General features: G+C 42.1%; 1 protein-coding gene across 1 annotated transcript in view; it reads left to right on the top strand.

Moving 5' to 3' along the window:
• Positions 1-557: 557 nt before the first annotated feature.
• Positions 558-18,014, top strand: part of LOC128740680 (glucose dehydrogenase [FAD, quinone]) — an 87,424-nt gene continuing 69,967 nt past the window's right edge. The window contains exon 1 of the mRNA XM_053836241.1: positions 558-1,317. The gene's annotated coding sequence lies outside the window, so the exon portion shown is untranslated. The remainder of the gene's footprint in view (positions 1,318-18,014) is intronic.

The following is an 18,014-nucleotide window of genomic DNA, read 5'->3' on the forward strand; positions in this document are numbered from 1 at the left end:
CCCACTGTGCAATGGTTTTACAATTTTAGAAGGTAGATTGTGAGATGATATCGGTTGATATTATTGGTTTATCCTAGATAGCTAAATATTACAGGAAACTAGGGAAAACCGACTAGAGTCAAGTGGCCCATAACGTATTAAACTCCCATTTATAATCAATCGATCGGAACAGAAAACAGACCCAGTACATATAGATGTAGGTCAGTAACTCCGTCGAAACGAGGTGTCCGAATAAATTTGAATGCCATTAACTTAAGCGTCCGACGATTCGCCAACTTTTCCCACCTGGGTCGATCTAACTAAACGATCGTAAGTCACGAGTCGGCTCGCCGAACGCGAAAAGGGAATAACTGTGGATGGATGCACAGAACATATGCAGAGGGTGAAGGTGCAATGCATGGCAAATGCCGAATGAGCCACACCGGATCGCACGTCTGTCTCGGGTGCGAAAGAGGGATGTAACGAGCCCCCAAAACTGTTAAGAAATATAAAACTATCACGCCGTAATGAGCCGCTTCTCAGTCTCTTTTTCGAGCTCATCTAAGCCGCACATCCGCAAACGAACCCGCGGTACTTTCAGGTGACGCATTTCTCAGACTTTCGGTCGTGCCGTGCCGACGACGGTAGCTTTTCTCGCTCTGCATTGGTTTATGTTTTTCCTTGGGATTTCCTTTCGATTCGCGGAACCCCCTTGCAGCTTTATTATTTAGCCGCAACATATCGGGGTCGACAGCGTCGTGGACGGTGCTGTTCGGCGAGGCGGCGTGATCTCTCGTTATTGTTGTTATTCTCAAAGTCGCGGTCTCTTCTTGGAGCATAAGCACAGCCGGAGTGATCTTAGCAGTTCTTGATCATTCGTTCGTTGGATGTCCTACGGTTCAGTTCGAGCTCGTGCCGTCGTAGTCTTCGGTGCTACTAGAACTTAGGACCCAGAAACCTGCAGGGTCATCTCTCGGTGAATTGTTCTCCGGTTACGCGTGACTAAATCGACATAGCTGCAGTGTTTAACGCGAAGGAGCACTCAACTGGAAATTCCTGCAGCACGAACGAGTGTCACAGAACAACGGATTCGCAAAGCTAGTGCCTGAATGCAATATACACCAGTGCCACACACGAGAAGAATCTGTGAGCGAGTGCAACAGTTTGATTCGAGAAACTCCGATCGGTGCAATTCGGTTGTTACGTTTCCTAGTGCTTTTGTTGTGTAAGCTTTGCAAAGTGGAATACCGACATTCGAACGAAATTTTTGTGCGGTGAAAGGGTTTCGTGCTGAACTCATCAACTGCCGATCGACTGGTTGGAGCATAACCAGAGGAAGTAGGTGGAACTTTCTTTATCATAATGCATATTTGCTGTTTTTTTATTTGTTTATATTGTTTAAAAAGATTCTACAGTAGAGAATTTAAGCTTATTTAAGTGTGACTCTCGTGATGTCTTCTAGCATCTTTTTGTAATGTTTGCAACTTTATGTGTACCTAAAAAGTTTACCAGAATTAAAATTTTGTGATGAAAATAAAGAAATTAATTAATTTGTAGCGTAAAATTTAAAAAAAAACTATGTTTGTCCGCGAATTAAAATTTAACCCGGTAAATAGTTAAAACCTATCGTGGAATATTTATTTTGAAACGATGATTCTACAATTGATGAAGGGACGGTAAGGGAAAGTAATGAAGAAGGATTTTTTTCCGGGAATGAAGGGGAAGGGTGGAAACCAAGGGGGGGGGGGGTAATAGGTAGCTATGGTTAACAAGTTGTCGCTGTGACTCCTATCTTTTGTCCAATGCTGGAAGGTGCATGGGTCGAACCAAGCTGTAATCAGAGATTATAACCGGATTTGAGCCTTACTTTCCCTTACCGTCCCTTCATCAATTGTAGAATCATCGTTTCAAAATAAATATTTATATATGCCTGACCGCATTTCAAGGTCATGACTAAAGTCACGAGTTTGGTCAACTATCGTGGAATATTGGAATCACTTTCTTCTTTTGATTTTAACTGGAAATTTTTTCCACTTGGTTTTTACAAGTTTGAACTACACTTGCATCAAACAGCGTTCTAACGTAGTATTCATTAATCTATGTGTTCAGGATACTGATACGGTGCGGCTTGAACTGAGATTTATTTATATTGCGACAGTAATATTTTGCAAACACCTGATAACGGGTTGTTCACAATTCAGTCGAATGATGATAACAACAGAACGGCGATCTGCTCACTGTTCCTTGAAATATAATGTTATTACATTGGCAAATCCAATCCTTCCGCAACAAGTTTCCCACATTAAGAGCTTGTGCACCTCTTCATACCGTCTCGGGAACAAGTAATAGCCATTGGCTACGCGAATTGATGTTCAACAGTTTTATTACTATATGAGTGCAATAAAGGAGACCTGCTCTACAACGGCGCCAGTAATTAAATATGTTCATTAGTATAAGCATACTAACATTTTAAATTGTGGTAGTTAATGATTTTAAAAGCAGCTGCTTTCTCTAGCAGCGTTCAGCAAAGTGGAGGATGAGTAACTTGTTTTCGATAATAATTGTCTCTCGATAGATAGTATAATATTTAAAGTTTAAATATGTCAATAGCAGAATTTTCATTGAAACTTACGTAATAGAATTAACAGACCAGAGAATTTTTAGCTTAGTTTATTTTTTTATTAGATTATAGTCACTTCAACAGCTTGGGTCATTCGTGACTTCTGCGGGATTGGGATTTCCAGAGTCCTCGGGAATCCGAGTCCTCGCCGTGAGAGGCGTGTATGCTTACCAATACACCGGGATTGACCCCAGCTCAGTAGAAGGATAAATACTTCTAATACTTTTAATTCTAATTTATCGTACCAATAGTATGTATGCCAATAGTTTAAAGTTAGAAACTATGAACAGATTACATATAGAAAGCTAAACGCTTTTAAATGAAGAATAACTCTGCAAAAAAAAATGATGACTTTCATAATGCACAAACTTTGCTAAAACAAATATTCGGTTAAGTCATGAAGTTTGGATGTGGTGTTTGATGTCTAATTGTTTACGTGCATTAGTCAGAAATATTTATGTGTATACCTAAAATAAGTCAGGTTGATGATGACTAGTTTATCAACGTGCATATTAAGAAGCAAACAAAAGCACGTTTCCCCCAAACTGCTGCCAAAATCTAAGAACTACGTGACAACTAGTGTAGGGTTTTACTGCATGTGATCAATCGTCCAGCATCTGTTATTAAAAATAACGCTACTCAGCCACAAGTTCTGTCAATTGAATCAAATTTGGAGAAGCAAATAATTATATTCTACAAACTACTTAGATATTTGCTTGAAGTACATTTGTTCTATTATTTGTTTGTCATTATTTTATCCCAAAATACTGTCGCCAATAAATTAACGATGCCATAAGTTAAATAAAATAAAATAAGTTATCATTCGTGATGAGACACCAATTAGTTTTTTCAAATGCGTGGTTTGATGTACTAAACTAAAATTAAGGTACAAAATTATAGGATAAACAAACATAGCAAATGAATTTCCGAGTTTTCCAAGATTTCCAATTTTTAATTTGTAATCGATTTAATAAAAAGTAATCCTTTACAACAATGGGATATTCCTGACTGGTATACTGGTATTCAGGTATACTGGTATACCGTAATTTATACATTGTATTGTGGATTTTCTGCTTTCCAGTCAGTTTTATATGGAAAACGGCTTTACCTATTTACCCTATAAATGTATTATATTTCGACCCCTAGAACCTAATTGCCAATGAAATTTGGGAGTATAGCTAGCTTAATTTGGACTTTTTCAAATTTAGGTTACTAATTATGTTCAATCAAATTTTTCTCTACAAGAATTTATGATTTTTATCATTAATCGGTTACGTCTTATTTTTGGAATTAGGCATTTAAAATCTTCAGAAATAATTTAATCTTCGCCCCCCGTATGTACTACATTTTCGCCCCCATGCGGGGCATTGTCAGCCATTTTTACATAGAAATATTCAAATTTAATTATGTTGAGAATTTCAAGACTATAATATGAATGAATAAGGATCGCCTTTTATTGTTTTCGCGATATTATTCAATTTTAACCGCAATTGACTTAGTGCTACCATACATTTTCAGGGATTGTCGTTATCACAGCATCAGGTTGCTTATTTTCTGGGTCATTTGTAATGGAATGACCCATATGATTTTGTGAAATTATCACTCGCAATAATTCGAATATTTTGTATATTTACTTGCATTTGCGTTACTAACGTATAATATAGACGATAAAGCATAAAATCCAACTGATTATATGCAACCACTAATGTTTTACTGAATTAAACATGATTCGATTTATTATTTGAACAGTAGGGTAGATGCTCCAGTAATGGAAGGATTATGTCGGGGGATAGTGTTTAAAGACAATTTGAACGCACAATTTATAAGTTTCCAATTGAACTACATGATAATATGGTGCACCATAATGTTGGCTTTAAATACATACCAAAATTATACCATTCTGGTGGTTAATATATCTGAAATATTGCTTTTCCTGACATTGGTCTGTGCTCCTGAAGTAGTGGTAATGTTCCTTTAATAGTGGAAAATTTGCCTATAATAGTGGAATTTTGTTTACCGCCCTTAGTAACACCTGCGGTGAGCATGGCAACAGGGGGATAACAGCGTAGGCTTATTAAAATGCTACGGATTGTTACGAATTTCTTAAGCAACTGCACTTTATTGGTCTACTCAAAAGGAATTTGTAATTTTTGCACCAGCATCTTAAATTTTAACTGTGTATCTTAGATAAAACTGTTAACAAATATATATTTAAGAATAGAAAATTGAAATTATCTCGAAATCCGCCAAAATTACGATATATTTTGAGTTTCCACCACTACTGGTACTACCACAACTACTGGAGCATCTACCCTAGTTACCACGGGGACGAAAAACTAAAACATCGAATTTTTGTGTGCTATTCGCCTCCGCCTCCTAGCATTAAAATCTCTCTAAAATTTACCATGATTACGTGTCAATACCTTTCAAAATGTTTTTTGTGCTATTTCTAAAAACATGACAGTTAAACCGTGTATTACGTAATATTATTTTATACTTTTTCCCAACATTTCAAAATAAGCTCCAGTTTTCCACGTCCGAAGAAAATAGTGTTGTTTTCAATGGAGGCATTTTAAAGTTCAAAATTTCATCATAAATAAATTACGAAAATATACGCAATTGATGAAAATGAAATGAAAATAGATTTGATGTTTTGGAAGGAGACATTCATTTTTTTACTGTAGCTGAAGGTTGAGATATATAGTAAAAGCAACTTCGATCGGGGAGGCGAAGATTGGGGAGGGGGCGAAGGCTAATGCATCTCCCCTTCTGCCTGACGTTTCGGCCTTTGATTTTGGCCTTTTTCAAAGGTAACTGTAATTTTGGTTTATTTTAACAACAGAATATAACGTTAACACATTAAAACATTAAAGCATATTTTGATTATTACTCACTATGGTTACGTCACGGGTACTTTTTCGTTTCGCCGTATCTGCAAATGAGAGATTCTCTTCGTGTCTTCTCTATTTTGCTTTTTACGGCGATACTAATGCATTGAAAGGAAAATTTTCAAAACATTTGGCTAGCTTGTGACTCGAATGACTTGCAGATACGTCGAAAAATTATCTAAGTATTGCCACTAGAGAGAACCTGGCCAAATACCGACGAGCTAGGAACCAGTTGACCACGATCCTGAGGAGAAAACAGCGCCAAAAGGAGGCAGAGATCGTGAAGAATTAGAGCAACTATTCCGAGCTAATGACACGCGCAAGTTTTATGAGAAGGTGAACCAAACTCGGAAGGGCTACACACCGAAACCTGACATGTGTAGGGACGAGGGAGGGAATCTAATTACAAACGAGCGTGAGGTGGTCGACAGGTGGAAGCAGTTCTTTGATGAACACTTCAATGGCGAAGTCGCAGAAGGAGGCGGAACGGAAATTAACCTAGGAGCGCCCATGGAAGATAGTAATGTCCTAGCACCTGATCTCCAAGAAGTCAAACGAGAAATCGGGCTGCTGAAGACCAATAAAGCCGCTGGGAAGGACCGCCTACCGGCAATGCTTTATGAACATGGCAGAGAAACGCTCGCAAAGGCTCCACTCTGGGTTATTTCGAGGATTTGCGAGGAGGAAAAGCTACCGGAGAAATGGATGGAAGGAGTGGTTTGTCCCATCTACAAAAAGGGTGATCGGCTAGACTGCTGCAACTATCGTGGTATTACGCTGGTAAACGCCGCCTACAAGGTATTCTCCCAGATCCTGTTACGCCGGCTGTCACCGATAGCACAAGGTTTCGTAGGGAATTATCAGGCGGGTTTCATGGGGGCTCGCCCAACTACGGACCAAATTTTTACTATCCGACAGATCTTGCAGAAATGTCGGGAGTACAACGTGCCCACGCATCACATCTTTATTGATTTCAAAGCAGCATACGATACAGTCGATCGAGACAAGCTATGGCAGATAATGCACGAATACGGTTTTCCGGACAAACTGACGCGACTGATCAGAGCTACATTGGATCGAGTGATGTGTTTCGTACGCATCTCTGGGGCACTCTCAAGTCCCTTCGAGACGCGGCGAGGGTTGAGACAAGGTGACGGTTTATCCTGTATGCTGTTCAACATCGCTCTTGAGGGGGTGATCCGACGAGCGGGCATCGAAACGAGAGGCACGATTTTTACCAAGAGTAGCCAACTTCTAGGCTTTGCAGATGACTTCGATATCATTGCCTGGAACCTTGCGACGGCAGAGGCAATCTACGCCAGACTGACAGCGGAGTCTAGGAGAAATGGTGACGAGTGGCCCAAGGCCGAGTTGAATGGAGACGAGTGCTTGAAACAGCACGAACCACCCCGGCTCTATGCTGCTGAAGAAGAAGAAGATATAAAATCAACTTGGTCCCACTTTATCAAGCTTTAATTACGATTTAGAATTTGTTAAGAGATATTTACGATAATTTTCGCACATTGATATACGAGTTGGTGCTAGCAGGGTAATTACTCGGATGTTCTTCAAGGCAGCAGCATGGGACTTCTTCTGCCTGTGTTGTTTTTCAATTATATTACCTCGCTGCCTGAAGTTGGATGCAAACTGAGGTATGCTGATGACATGAAATAATATTCGCCAGTTTGTTCTATAGATGATTATCTGCGGTTTCAAAGGTTTTTGCAAATGTGTGTTTATTGGTGACAGAAAAACAAGTGTATTATTAGCGTGAAATCTGACCCCACCGGCACCCGGAATAGCGGAGCCCAGCGGGCTAGTGGTCTCATTCAGCAAGCTGACTTGCGAGTGTCGACACGTTCAACGGATTTGCTATGAGTAGTCCAAGACCGAGTACAATGGAGACAAGTTCTTAATACAGCATGACCCCCTCCGGTTCTAAGCTGCTAGAGGAGGAGGAGATTTAGATAAATTTTATAACTTAAACCATGAAACTGAATGGAAACTTATAGGAAGTGCTAAATGGAAGGCCAAACAGCGAGGCAGATTATTGTAATCCGGGAGTTTTATACGTACGTTATCATGCTCGAGAGCTAACGCATTATGTAATTCTGCTACAGGAACCTTATTGTGAACGACGATTTTTTATCTAATCTAAATTGGTAGTGAAGATCAATCTTCACCTACCGGAACAATAAATAAATAAATGGCTGATTGGCGCGATTAGACATTGAATTGCTTAGTTTCTTCGCCTTGTAGCTCAAGACAAAGAAGCTGCATACGAATAAATGGAATGCATTTTAATCAGATTGACGCATATCGTTACACCTAGTGAAGTATCCAATTATCAACCCATTTACAGCACATATCTAGTAAAAAATGAACATAAACTTCTCTAAAGTCATACAACTCGGGTGGAATGAATTTCAAGACCAGTGAGGCGCAAACAACAGGTCTTATTTTACTACTTGCAAGGTGCAGTTGGTAACAAAGGAATATCGCAAAAATAGATTTTTCTTATCTTACGGGAAACTTACAGTTTATTGAAAATCGATTGTCAACCAAAAAAGTTTTCCTTTTCAATTTCTACTCCTCGTTTCAAGTTGTTTTTGGTCTATTCAACGCAAGTATTTGATTCTAAATGTCTGTTCTACCTTTTTCCTTTCTACGAGTCCTAGTAATTCCTATTTCTTAAATCCAAAAATGAATTAGGCAGTTATGTCGTTATGTTTAAGGTAAGCTTTTGAAATCAAAAACTGGACACCATATTAAATAGTTTCATTTTCTATCCATACACTTTATAACATTTATATTTGTGAAATTGGCTGATTCGGAAATTTTGTTTTTTTTTTTCATCATTTGCCAGTTGGAACGCCTCCAAACTATAAAAAAGTTTTATGTCACACTCCATCTGTTTTACTGTCGGCAGATTTGCTTGCCTCTACCATAATTATGCTGACCAACCAATGAAAATGGATTATTATATCAAACACAAATCAAATGAAGCTCTGGGAAACCAAATGCAATTACCGGCGACGGTGTGGAACTATCGCACGCCGTTGTTACCCGGCTGGCGGTCGGTAAGAGCACGCTTCCCAACCACGAAACAAGTTGGCAAGATTTTAACGATTCATCGCCACCGGTTGGGGTCGGAGCGATGGAATGTAGCCAACCGGGGTGGAGCATTACAACAGCTGTTCGAGACTGGCGCAGATTTTTTTATGCTTTTTCTGTTCGGTTCACTTGCCGATAGCTGTGAATTTGAAGATTCGTCTTAAAAAATACAAAAGAAAAGAGGAAAAGAAGAAAACTCACGACAGTAAAAATTATGCAAAATGGTTCGGCGGATGACGATGTCTCACAGAAAAGAAAGTCAGTTCGGAGTTCGTGAGAGTTTTATTGTTTTGCTCGTAGAATATATCACGAGTTGGAGGAAATGAAAATCGAAAATTTTAGCCAATTTGCACAGGTTCAAATATGCACTGGCTTTCTAAACGGACCAACTGATTAATATTTAGGACACATTTCCACACAAATTAATAAATAATGTCTCGATAGTACGTCCAATTTTATATTCATCGATCCTGCAATCATTTAGTGCAATGTGAACTGCTAAGGACTAACTTTAATTTTCCGTCACCTCATCAGAGAGTGTGGCAACAAACAATGCTATCCTATCTTTATGCTCAATTTCCCAATATTCCCTGCAGCCAGCGAGAAAACTTTCATGTAAAGAAAACTAAGCAGATGTGAAGTATAGTAAACGAACACCTCCGGCAGGATACATGCTCTCGCCTGAAAAGTTTTATCAAATCAGAGGATAAGTTTTGCCATAAAATGCCGACTCCGCTGTGTAGCGCACTTGCAGGATAGAAACCAGGAATAGTGTCGTTTGTGTGGAAACTGAAACTCACGTAGACCGAGCATCTTCTGACAGTCGCCTCTGGGATTCTATAATGAAGTTTAAGAGTAAGTTTCAAGTTTGATATCACTTTAGTTGTATATAAGCTAAAAGTTGAGACGGCGAAGCATATGAGGCAACCAGGCGAAAATTGTTCTTTATACCTGCTAATTGGCTAGACTTTTCGGGTGTCGGTACTGTAATTGGAGCGACATTCTCTATGTGATAGTCAGCAGACTAGCAAACTTGTTCAATTTGACTTTACAGTTACTGTACGCTAGCCGTTTTGAAACTTTCAGTTTTATGACGCCTGACAAATTGCATGCTTTCCTAATTGAAAATTGAAATATGCCAAACATATTTCTTAATCATTCAACGACTAGATAGATGTCTAAAATAAGCACCAAAGTTATTCTAGACTATTGTGCATGAGAAATAAACAAAATCGGCAAAATAATCTTGCTTAAAACATTTACTGAAATGAGGTTGATTATTTAAGAAGGTTTCTTTGTCGTGTTTCAGCAAACTACATTGTTGATCGCTACAGATGACGTGAAACATGAGAGCACAGACAAACAGACATAACACTTGGGAGAAAAATCAACAAAAATTATAGTACCACACATTTTGCCTGAACACTAGTGCCATCTATGAACAACATTCCCAAATATCATAAAGCAACAGGAGTATCCCTCGAACTATCCTGTATTTATTATGGAGAATTTCCCCTTCTTTCGTTAAAAAGCGCCACTTTGACCAAAACGGAGACATTCCCAACTAAGCCCAAATTTGATATGACGGTTTAATCGGTGCGAAGAATGGAAAACGAGTGTTATGTCTGTTTGTCTGTGGGGAAAGGTTGCCTGCTTCGAAAAAATTATGGGCCGAAAACTGATTTATCTGTTCTAGACCTAGTTGTCTAAATCTGCTTCTAGTTGAGTGGGACAGGTGATGTTTGTTTTCGATTTTGATTGAATTACCCGCATAAACAGATTTTATAACGAAGAGAAGGAGATAATCTTGTGTATCAAGTCTTTCTCAACCGCAACTTGCAACGCGGTGCAGCAATTACTCAGTAAATATAATTCCTCCGATTTGAGCTCACAGCAGTAAACACCAGCACCTTCATGGCCTTGGTCTAGAAACCACATACTTTAGACCATCGCCGTAAGAGAACTGTTTTCGTCGCACTGTCGACTGGCATGCTTATGGCGTGTCCGGCCCATCGTGGCCCCCCGACTTTCGCCAGTTGTACGATGGGAATCTTTCCAAGCAGTACCTGTAGCTCGTGATTGATATGTCTCCGCCACTCTCTGCTCTCAGTTTGCACTCCGCCAAACATCGTTCTCAGTACCTTCCGCTCGAACACGGCACAGGTGCGTATGTCCTCCGTGAGCAGCATCGCGACTTCAAATCCATAAAGAACTACTGGTCCAATAAAGGTTTTGTACAACGTCAGTTTCGTACGGCGGCGTATGCTTCTTTTTTTTTCCTTGTTGGGGACCTTGGACCACTGCGACCAGTTCTTTGATCTATTGTGGTGTGGCGTATGCTTCTTGGTCGTAGCGTTGTTGTCCGCGGTCACGCGCGATCCCAAATACAAGAACTCATCTACCACTTCTAGTTCATCATCGTCAACGGTTACCGTCCGTGGGAAGCACGCGTTTGTTTGCTTCGGGCCTCTTCCTTTACTTTATTTGGTCTTCGACGTATTTATTTTTAGCTCAATCCTCGTGGACTCCGCTTTCAGTCTGACGTAGATTACCTCCGCCGTCGTAAAGTTCCTGGCTATGATATCAAAGTCATCTGCAAAGATTAGGACTTGGCTGTCCTTGATGAAAATTGTACCTCTCGTTTCGACTCTCGCTCGCGGGATCACCCCCTCAATAGTGGTGATGAACAGCATTATAAGCCTGCCGTATAAGCCTTCACGTTATCTCATCCCTCGCTGCGTCTTGAAGCGACTCGAGAGTGTCCCCGAGATACGGACGAAACACATTACTTGATCCAATATAACTCTGATCAGCAGCATCAGTTTATGCGGAAAACCGTGCATTATCTGCCATAGCTGGTATCGATCGACTGTATCGTATGCCGCTTTGAAATCGATAAAGATGTGATGCGTGAGCATGTTGTACTCCCGACGGTTCTGCAAGATCTGTCGGATGGTAAAAATCTGGTCCGTAGTTGGGCGAGCCCCCGTGAATGTCGCCCGGTAATTCCCTACGAAACTCTGTGGTATTGGCGACAGCCGGCGTAACAGGTGAGTGAGCACCTTCTAAGCGGCGTTTACCCGCGTTACGCCGCGATAGTTGCAGCAGTCGAGCCTATCAACTTTTCTGTAAATGGGACAAAGCAATCCTTCCATCGATTCATCCGATAGCTCCCTCTCCTCCCAAATCTTGGAAATAACCCAGTGTGCAGCCGTTGCCAGCGTTTCTCGGCCATATTTATAAAGCTCTGTTAGTAGGCGGTCCTTAACAGCGGGGAGATCTTGGAGATCTGGTGTTGGAACATTACTGTCTTACATGGGCACACCTAGGTTGCTTCCATTTGCCTCCTTCTGCAACGTCGTCATTGAGATGTTCGTCAAAGAACTGCTTCTACTGATTCCCTCCGTCATCCTCGTCTATGTTTTAGACTACTTAGTCAGAAATTTGGCTTTTTATGAGCCAACCTCCCAGCGGGCTTCTAGGTATACATTAGATATTTTAGTTATAACCCGCCCAGTTAGCTCCGGGGTACGATGCTGGCCTAACAAGCCAATCGTCATATGTTCGAATCTAGACTGGGCGGTGCCGCTACAGAGTTAATAGGATCTTTGCACTAGCCCCGTAATTTTCCTGTACTCTAATAACCGACTGCGAAGTCTGTCGGTAAAGAAGGGTCAAGTCCTGAAGGACGTTTATACCCATGGCTTTGCTTTGCTTTGCTTTTTTTTGGTATTATAGTTTTGCAGCCACCTAAAACAATTTCCCATTTTTTACATCCCAACGAACATTCTTGATGAATACTGGACACCGAACTCCTATTTGACGTCATCTTCTTCTTCTTCAGCAGCATAGAGCCGGGGTGGCTCGTGCTGTTTCAAGCACTCGTCTCCATTCAACTTGGTCTTGGGCCACTCGTCGCCAATTTCCTAGTCGTCTCAGAAGTCGCAAATCGCTTTCGACCTGGTCGAGCCATCGTGCACGTTGGGCCCCCCTGTTCCTGGTGCCGGTGGGGTTGTTGAAGAGGACCGTTTTCGTCGCACTGTCGTCCGGCATCCTTACGACGTGTCCGGCCCACCGTAGCCTGCTAACTTTCGCTAGATGTACGATGGGAGTCTCCCCAAGCAGTGCCTGTAGCTCGTGATTCATACGCCTCCGCTACTCTCCGCTTTCAGTTTGTACTCCGCCAAATATCGTCCGCAACACTTTCCGCTCAAACACGGCAAGGGCGCGTATGTCCTCCGTAAGTAGTGTCATGGCTTCAAGTCCATAAAGAACTACCGGTCTAATAATGGTTTTGTACATTGTTAGCTTCGTACGGCGGCGGCGTGCTTCCTGATCGTAGCGTTTTACGAAGGGCAAAGTAGGCCCGATTTCCCGCTTGGATGCACCGCTGGATCTCCTTACTAGTGTTGTTGTCCGCGGTCACCAGCGAACCCAAATACACGAACTCCTCTACCACTTCTAGTTCGTCGCCGTCAACGATTACCGTCCGTGGGAGGCGCGCGTTTGTTTCCTTTGAGCCTCTTCCTTTCATGTATTTGGTTTTCGACGCATTTATTTTTAGCCCAATTCTCCTAGACTCCGCTTTCAGTCTGGCGTAGATTGCCTCCGCCGTCGCAAAGTTCCTGGCAATGATATCGAAGTCATCTGCAAACCCTAGAAGTTGGCTACTCTTGGTAAAAATCGTGCCTCTCGTTTCGATGCCCGCTCGTCGGATCACCCCCTCAAGAGCGATGTTGAACAGCATGCAGGATAAACCGTCACCTTGTCTCAACCCTCGTCGCGTCTCGAAGGGACTCGAGAGTGTCCCAGAGATGCGTACGAAACACATCACTCGATCCAATGTAGCTCTGATCAGTCGCGTCAGTTTGTCTGGAAAACCGTATTCGTGCATTATCTGCCATAGCTTGTCTCGATCGACTGTATCGTATGCTGCTTTGAAATCAATAAAGATGTGATGCGTGGGCACGTTGTACTCCCGACATTTCTGCAAGATCTGTCGGATAGTAAAAATTTGGTCCGTAGTTGCGCGAGCCCCCATGAAACCCGATAATTTCCTACGAAACCTTGTGCTATCGGTGACAGCCGGTGTAACATGATCTGGGAGAGTACCTTGTAGGCGGCGTTTACCAGCGTTATACCACGATAGTTGCAGCAGTCTAGCCGATCACCCTTTTTGTAGATGGGACAAACCACTCCTTCCATCCATTCCTCCGGTAGCTTTTCCTCCTCCCAAATCCTCGAAATAACCCAGTGTAGAGCCTTTGCTAGCGTTTCTCCGCCATGTTTATAAAGCTCTGCCGGTAGGCGGTCCTTCCCAGCGGCTTTATTGGTCTTCAGCAACCTGATTTCTCGTTTGACTTCTTGGAGATTAGGTGCTAGGACATTACTATCTTCCATGGGCGCTCCTAGGTAAATTTCCGTTCCGCCTCCTTCTGTGACTTCGCCATTGAGGTGTTCATCGAAGAACTGCTTCCACCTGTCGACCACCTCGCGCTCGTTTGTAATTAGATTCCCTCCCTCGTCCCTACACATGTCAGGTTTCGGTGTGTAGCCCTTCCGAGTTTGGTTCACCTTCTCATAAAACTTGCGCGTGTCATTAGCTCGGAATAGTTGTTCTAATTCTTCACGATCTCTGTCCTCCTTTTGGCGCTTTTTTCTACTCAGGATCGTGGTCAACTGGTTCCTAGCTCGTCGGTATTTGGCCAGGTTCTCTCTAGTGACAATACTTAGATAATTTTTCCAAGCATTTTTCTTCTCTTCCACAGCTTGTTGGCATTCCCCATCAAACCAATCATTTTGTGTACTCCGAGGCTCAATACCTAGTGCCGCAGTAGCGGCCTTTCCGATGGCCGAGCGTATTCTGCCCCAACCGTCTTCGAGGTTTGAAGCACCTAACTCCTCGGAAGAAGGCAGTGCCTCATTCAGTACTCGCGCATAGTTCTCGGCAGCTTGTGGGTTGTCTAGCTGCCTGGTGTTCAGCCGAGGAGGGCGGCTTTGACGTGTCCGGTATACGGGGACAGCTTTGAGCGCACATGTACTGCTACTAGGTAATGGTCAGAATCGATATCCGCACCCCGACGGGAGCGTACGTTCGTGATGTTAGAGAAAAACCCACCCTCTATGAGAACGTGGTCAATTTGGTTCATTGTACGTTGGTCAGGTGATCTCCAGGTGGCTTTGTGGCTATCCTTGCACGGGAAAAAGGTGCTTCGGATCACCAGGCCTCGGGAAGATGCGAAGTTTATACATCGTTGGTCGTTATCGTTTGTGTCGGTGTGCAGGCTATGGGGTCCTACCACCGGTCTATACATTTCTTCCCTACCGACGTGGGCGTTCATATCCCCGATGAAGATCTTGATATCCCGTGACGAGCAACTGTCGTACGTTGCCTCCAGCCTCGCGTAGAACGCTTCTTTCTCATCGTCGGGTCTACCTTCATGCGGGCAGTGCACGTTAATGATGCTATAATTGAAGAAACGGCCCTTTATCCTCAATACACACATTCTCTCGTTGATCGCCTTCCAATCTATCACGCGATCCTGCATTCCGCTCAGCACTACAAAGCCCGTTCCCAGTTCGTTGGTAGCGCCACCGCTCTGGTAAAACTGGGCCTTTCCGCCACGGATCTTCCATACCTTCTCTCCTTTGCGACAGATTTCCTGCAGAGCTACAATGCCGAGTTTGCGGGGTTCCAGCTGTTCATTCAGCACCCGCTCGCAACCTGCGAAATTTAGCGATCTGCAGTTCCAAGTCCCGAGTCTCCATTCGTCGTCCTTGTTCCGTCGCCTAGGTCGATGCCGAATATTCCATTCCGAATGTTGTCAGTTTGAATTTAATTTAGGTGTGTAGCCGTACTGGGGCAACACTACCGAGTCTCGCGATGGGGCTGCCATCTCATAGTGCCGAGACTCACTATACCTCCTTCCGGTTAGTGTACGACCTTAGTTTCCACCGGGGTTGGTTACCCGATCTCCGCTAAGGTTGCTCGTATTCCGGCTGGTACCACGAGGAGGTCGGGATCGGAGTTGCTGGATAAGAGGCTAACGACCACTATGGGGTCTATATTCCGCATTATCCAGCCGTTTACCAACCAATTTGACGTCATCGGTTAGCTCTTTAGTAGGAGATGTAAAGCATCTGGTCCCCTACCAGTCGTTAGCGCCCAGCACCAAATAGATCCTTTCATCCATTAAGAACCTTCGGTCGCTTATTTTGAGTGTTTGCGTCCTGCTCAGACACGTCCAACCTCGACTGATGCTTTCGCAAAAAAACGTTCTTTTGGGTCAGGTACTTCTTCACCGTCTGGCACCGATTGCTCCGAGCTTTCCACCCAAAACACGGAACGATGAGGCCGCTATACGCTTGGTCTTCCTCTTCAACTTTTACTGTCACGCCGATACAATCCGAGTCAGGCTTCCGTTCGACGCTTTTTCTTTCTTCAAAAGGAGAGAATGTAGTAAATGCCGAATCGGCTACATCCGGTGGACAGAACGTGCCTCGCGATGTTCAACTTTTGACGTAGGACTATGTCTCTCAGTACAGGGTACAAGGGGTAATACCAAAAAATAAGAAAATGCGGGCGTCACGAAAAAATGTAAGACTTTGAACACTAATAGCTCTGCTAATTATTATGAATGGATTTTGATGATTTGAATACCATCGATTCATAAAAGATGTAGCAATTATGGGATGTAGCGACAAGTTTCAAGGAAAAAATTGTCCCATACATTTTCTTCGTAATTACCTTGCCTCACAGGCAGGGACGACAGTTGTGTGTAACTGTTTAACGGGAAATTAGCAGTCATTGATTTTTCGTCGGAGAGCCCAATTTCGGAAGCAGTTTTTGGGCCTAAAAACGGGGTTCTGTTTGTAAAAATGTAAATGAAAAATCTTCTTTTCAATCTGGACACAGCAAATTTTCATGAACAAAATTTTTGTTTCAAACAAAAAAACTGTTGAAATTGACAGAATCGATGACGACTAGGTGGTTTCCTTTAGTAAACAACTTTGTTGAAGTGTAAAATAACCCCTTTTCTTCAACCGACTTTATCTTTAAGGATTGAATCTAGTCCGATGCAATGTCCTGAAAGTAAAACGTCATAGAAAAGTAAGCGGTCATCCTTTCCTTTTGCCAGATTGCATCCATATACTGTAAGAATTTGCTCGGAACTGTTCACCGCTATTCTATATTTCGAACGGATTGAAATTTCGAACGAAATTTCCGCCAGCAAAATCAAATGGGAATATTTGGGATATTTGTGCATGTGACGGGACGCAGTAATTCTCAAAGTGAAAAAAATCAGGGACGATCTTATCCGTAAATAGTTTGTGAGCGTTTCATTGGCTGCTTTGCGTCAATTAGTTGCTTGTAATTCTTTACCTAGTTTTAATTGTAATTCTGTCAAGTATATTTGCATACTGTAAAGTACTGTAAAGTAGAGTGTCGAAAGGAACTAGTAAAACGCATAGGACGTTAGTTAATTGATATTTTGACTGGCTGTTCACATGTTAGTTGTGAGACAATTATACTTCAAATCAATCTATAACAATGAAAGGTGCTGTCAACAATTTCGTGGAAATTGACGAATGCGAACAGTGCTGCAAATGATAACCCAAAATAGTTCTTTATTTTTTCGGTTTAACCGTAGTTGTAAGCAAACTCCTTAAGTAAACTGCATACCAGTTTTAAACCAGTTACTTAAAGTTTACTAGTGCTACAAGGTATGCAAAAATTATCAAAATGCGAAGTCACCGCCAATCACTAGAAGACGAGTAATTGTGGCCTGATGGTTTAACTCTTAGACGAACTACAAACACGAAGAAACCGATAAAAGTGATATACAGAGCACAGACATTTAGAATATTTAAACTTCACTTCATTTAACAAATGTATATTAGTGTTTTAGGGCCTTTATTACAATACAGTAAATTATAAATTTGTGTAACAAACTGCTGAACATTTTCAAATTGTCAAGCATTGTCGAATTGTACCCGCTTTTTTCGCTCAGGGGTGGAACTAGGGGTGGAGTATGAACAAAGCATCGAGCGTAGTTTGCTCATTTACCCATTTAATTGCCAGTATTATTCCACATTTTTTAAATCCCCGCTCGGAGACGATTCATCATGTAGCAAGTAAGCAAAACAGTAAACTGAACATGGACGCGATCAAGATGAGGTCTACTAAAATTGCGCAAATATCTCAAATGGCTTTGCGAATTATGTACATAGTAACTAATTTAAAACACAGATCGGGCAAAAAATTGTAAACGACGCTAATACTTGCTAAAACGGTACAAGTTTACGATGTTGTTGCCACAAGAAGCAACGGACAACAACGATCGACTTCAGTCAGAGGCCATCATTGCGCAGTAGGAAGCATAAGACCCAAAAACACTCCGTTCGCGATTAGC

This window comes from Sabethes cyaneus, chromosome 3 (assembly GCF_943734655.1).
Source record: "Sabethes cyaneus chromosome 3, idSabCyanKW18_F2, whole genome shotgun sequence".
Taxonomy (NCBI): Eukaryota; Metazoa; Arthropoda; class Insecta; order Diptera; family Culicidae; genus Sabethes; species Sabethes cyaneus.